A 5,190-nucleotide genomic window follows, 5' to 3' on the forward strand; every position below is an offset into this window, starting at 1 on the left:
TATATATATATATATATATATATATATATATATATATGAATATTACATAAATATAAATTATATATAAATATATAAATGGCAAACATTTTTAAATAAAATAAACTTACTGATTCTTCAAAGATAAAGAAAGAATCAGCTTTTAATCTTCTAAATATTTGCTTAACTAGAGATGAGAGCTAGGACTTAGTGTTCCTTTTGCCAGCATTTGTGGTTTCCTATTCTCAGAAAATGCAGTCTTCCACCTGAAGCTGGGCACCATCTGATTTAGACACCAGCACATCTGCTGCTTAAGATTTTCCAGAATAATTACTGTTGCTACTGCGGACAGTGAACTTCTGCAAAAGACCGTCTGTCCCTCATGGAGCCTCTCTGTGGAGCCATTGGCTGTCTACTCAGCTTGCTTCTGAACCTCAGGGCAATAGTGTCCTGTCCCAGGCTCTTTCTAAAGACAAGCCCTGTTTTGTGTGTACTAGGCGGCCGTGTCTCAGAGGCAGCCGTCTCTCAGACCTCCAGCATTAGGCACAGCGTGGCTAGGTTTGCTCTTTTATTTTGGTGTTGAGACGGTGTCTTTCTTACCTAGGAAGGATCCTAGGTATGCATTTGAAGGTAGGCCAAGCTCCATCATGTTAGCCAACACCTCCAGCCAATATGCAGCAACTCAGTTTGGAACCAGAGGAGGAAAGATCCAGGGTTCAAAGCTAATTGGATCACGTAGCAAGTCCTCGACTTAAAGCCAAGGGAAAGAACAGGAAAGGAAACAAACAGTATGTGGCTGGCATTTTCCTGGGGAAAGACCGCCAGGCGTCCATCAGATTCTGGAAGAAGAGATGGGGTTTCTCTGTGTAACCCTGGTTGTCCTGGGACTCACTCTGTTCTGGCTGGCCTCGAACTCAAAGATTTCCCTGCCTCTGCCTTCCAGGGTTGGGAATTAAAGGTGTGAGCCACCACTGCCTGACCTTGGTAGTAAGGGCTCTCACCTCTCTCCTAAAAGGATCCTTACAATACTTTTTCTGGTTGTCTAAAACGTTCTGCGTTTTAGCCTCACAGAGTACATTTGAGACGTCTCCCTCTTTTTTTTTTTTTTTCCTTTCCAAAGATCTAAAAAGTATTTATGTAGCTGGGCAGTGGTGGCACACTGTAGCTGACGATTGTGAGCCATCCTGGTCTACAGAGTGAGTTCCAGGACAGCCAGGGCTACACAGAGAAACCCTGTCTCGAAAAAAGAAAAACAAACAAACAAAAAAATCAAACCCCCCAAATAATGAGTTATATAAATACTTTCTTTTCTTTACTTTTCTTTTCTTTTTAAATTTAAATTTAAATTTAAATTTTTATTTTATTTTATTTTTTTATTTTTTTGGTTTTTTCGAGACCAGGGTTTCTCTGTATAGCCCTAGCTATCCTGGAACTCACTTTGTAGACCAGGCTGGCCTCAAACTCAGAAATCCGCCTGCCTCTGCCTCCCGAGTGCTGGGATTAAAGGCGTGCACCACCATGCCCAGCTTGCCCGCTGCTTGCTGCATGCCGCATGCCTCGTGCATGCACACAGAGTGAGACTATAGGCGCTATCACTCTCAAGTCCTAAGGGTTGACATTCTGTGCTATCTCAATTCATCTCAAAAGCTCTAGGACACAGGCCATCATTTACAACCTTTCTCATCCTATTGATAAAGACTCAGTGTCAGGTGACCATAATCTTTCCTCTGAGACCAGCTCATTTATAGCTCAGCCTGTCCCATATTTACTATGTACCTAACTATAACATCCATGACTTCTGATCTTCTTGCCTCTGTCTCCCATGCGCTTAGATTACAGACTGGTACTACCATGCCCAGTTTTATGCAGTGCTGGGAATTGAACCCAGGACTTTCATGCTTGTTGGGCACTCTACTGGCCAAACTACTTCTCCAGTCTATCCTCAACATCTTTTCTAGTTTAGTTATGTATTTTTGCTTCTATTTATTTATTTATTTATTTATTTATTTATTTATTTATTTACTTTTGAGACTGTCACTAAAGCAATCCTCTGGTCAGCCTCCCGAGTGCTGGGATTCTATGTCTATCACCACACTCTGTTGAAGCCCTATGCTCTTACATTCATTTAAAATGCTGCCAGGCCGGGCTGTGGTGGCGCACGCCTTTAATCCCAGCACTTGGGAGGCAGAGGCAGGTGGATTTCTGAGTTTGAGGCCAGCCTGGTCTATAGAGTACGTTCCAGGACACCCAGAATTACACAGAGAAACCCCACCTCGAAAAACCCAAAACAATAAACATAACAAAACAAAACCAAAAAAAAAAAAATCTTTTACATGAGGATTGAGGTGGCCAAGGATGGGAGGGAGCAGAAAAGGCAATAATGAGAAGAGAAAGTACAGAAATTGATGTTGGGTTGCAAGCAAGAACAGACTGAGACCTGTCCTGCCAACCATTCACTCTCAAAGGGACAATGAGCAAGAACTGTCCCTTCTCCATCCTGAAGTCATGAGAGTCTTGCTTGGACTAAAAGTTGCATCTAGGACCAGGATGGGACCAGGGATGGGTTTTAGTGGTGCTCACATTGTTTGCCATTTCTGTAGATTTATGAGATTAAACTGTTTTCCTTTAAAAATTAATTAATTAATTAATTAATTAGTTAATTAATTGAAATGCTGCCAAGCCTGAGACAAAAGATCAGCTTCTGTGGAGCCGTTGAGACTGGGCTGGCTCCTGCCTCCTCATCCTCTACTAACTTTGTTTCTTATTCACCTTCCCTTCCCCACTTCCCTTTATTTTTCTAGCCTTTGCTCTGTACCTTGAGTATGCTAGATCTCCATCCTGCCCACTGTCCCTTCCCACCCTTGTGCACCCCTCTCTCTGTGTTTTGTAAAGACAGGGTCTTGCAATGTTGCCCAGACAAGTCTGAAACTCATTATGTAGCTCAGACTAGCGTCAAAGACTGAAGGCAAGCTTTTCCTCAGTTGTACAAATTGCGGGCATTCAAGCTGTGAGGCTTCATGTGTGGAGAATCTCAGCTATGAAGATTAAACTGCTTTGAATTTGAACATGGGATTATAGGCATGTGCACCAGGTCCGGAGGCTACAACATGTTGTTTGGTTGAGACAGTGTTTCTCTATGTAGTCCCTGCGGCCCTGAAATTCACTCCCTAGACCAGGACAGCCTCCACTCACAGAAAAAATCTTCCTGTAATCCTTTAATCCTGGGATCAAAGGCATGTGCTACCAAGCCCAGTTTTTAAAATACATTATTTATTCTCCCGATTAGAGAATATTTATTCTTTCCTAATTAGAATTCATCCCGAGATTTGGCTCTTAGACCCAGGACAATGCCTACAGAGTAAAGAGCTCCAAAATATATATTTATATTGATAAATGAAAAAAATAAAAACTGTGTGTCTCCAACATGGGGGAAGATTTGGTGGGGCTTGGGTTCCAATAAAAATAAATCAACAGGAGTGAAATAAATCAACATGAGTGGTTAGGGTTCTACATTTGTTACTTTAAAGTCTGGATTTGAGAAGAGGAGCGGTTCACTGTATTTGAATGACAAACAGTCTTAGGCAGGAAACAAGCTCCATATCAAAGGTGAACACATGCCCTTCTTGACCTTCCCACCCACAAGATTTACTGATTGTTTGTTTGTTTGGATGTCCTCCAGCCAATGGGAAAGTGCTTAAAAGTAGGTCTGAGTTGGTGTCGTTCGAACCAAAGGATGCCAGAGGGAGTTTGTCCCTGCTAGAGAAGTTTGCCTCATCTTGCTCTGTTGGACACAGCGTTAGACAGGTAAGTGAACTGGATGCATGGGAAGGGTGTGTACCAAGGGGATCTGGCACATTCCCAATGCTTCCATAGGAAAGCCACTTTAACCTTAGAGCTAAGTAAGCTTTACTGTTCATCCATGCCTACAGTGTCTGAGGAACATCAGCTCTCCAGAGAGCGGATTATTTAGGTGCCCTTCTGTGTTAAGCAATCTCAACACCAAGGAAAGAGAAAGAGAATAGCCTAGATGTCTAGGTCTTTCTCCTCCTTTTCTTGCTTCTCTTATCCCCCCCCACATCTCTATACCTATACCTCTCTTACACACACACACACACACACACACACACACACACATACACACACACTCACTTTCTTTGTGTGAATGTTTAGACCAGGAGATGGAGGGTGGGCTGGGCATCACCATGTAGCTGTACAGATGGCAGAGGGTTGTGATGAGCACACTGGCTGATGAGCACACTGTGGATGATGGCACACTGTGGATGATGGCACACTGTGGATGATGACACACTGTGGATGATGGCACACTGTGGCCGATGGGCACACTGGATGATGGCACACTGTGGACGATGAGCACACTGGATGATGGCACACTGGATGATGGCACACTGGATGATGGCACACTGTGACTGATGAGTACTCTGTGGCCAATGGGCACACTGGCTGATGGGCACACTGTGACTGATAGGCACACTAGATGACACACTGTGGCTGATGGGCACACTGTGGCTGATGGGCACACTGTGACTGATAGGCACACTAGATGACACACTGTGGCTGATGGGCACACTGTGGCTGATGGGCACACTGTGGCTGATAGGCACACTGTGTAGCTGATGAGCACACTGTAGCTGAAGAGCTCACTGTAGCTGACGATTGTGAGCCATCATGTGGTTGATGGGAATTGAGCTCCAGCCCTGCTTGCTCCAGCCCAAAGATTTATTTATTATATATAAATACTCTGTAGCTGTAAAAGGATGTCAGATCTCATTATGGATGGTTGTGAGCCACCATGTAGTTGCTGGGATTTGAACTCAGGACCTTCGGAAGAGCAGTCAGTGCTCTTAATAGCTGGGCCATCTCTCCAGCCTGCAGCCAGTGTTCTTAACTTCTGAGTCATCTCCCCTTTTCTTGAGTTGTAGCCCTTTCCTTCTTGTGATGTAACCCAGGCTGTCCTGAAACGTACAGTGGTCCTCCTGCCTCTTCTGAGTACTGTGTAAGAATGATACTAAGTGTGATACTACAATTACAATCTTTTGAAGGAGTCAGTTCTCTCTCTACCATGTAAGTTTGGGGATTGAACGTAGCTCATCAGATTTGAACTTGAGTGTCTTGACTTGTCTCAAGTCTCCTTTAAACTCCCTCTTGAGTGAACTGTGAGAACTAAAGTTTAGGCTGGTCACACCATGTGGGGGC

Source organism: Mus pahari, chromosome 9 (assembly GCF_900095145.1).
Source record: "Mus pahari chromosome 9, PAHARI_EIJ_v1.1, whole genome shotgun sequence".
Classification (NCBI taxonomy): Eukaryota; Metazoa; Chordata; class Mammalia; order Rodentia; family Muridae; genus Mus; species Mus pahari.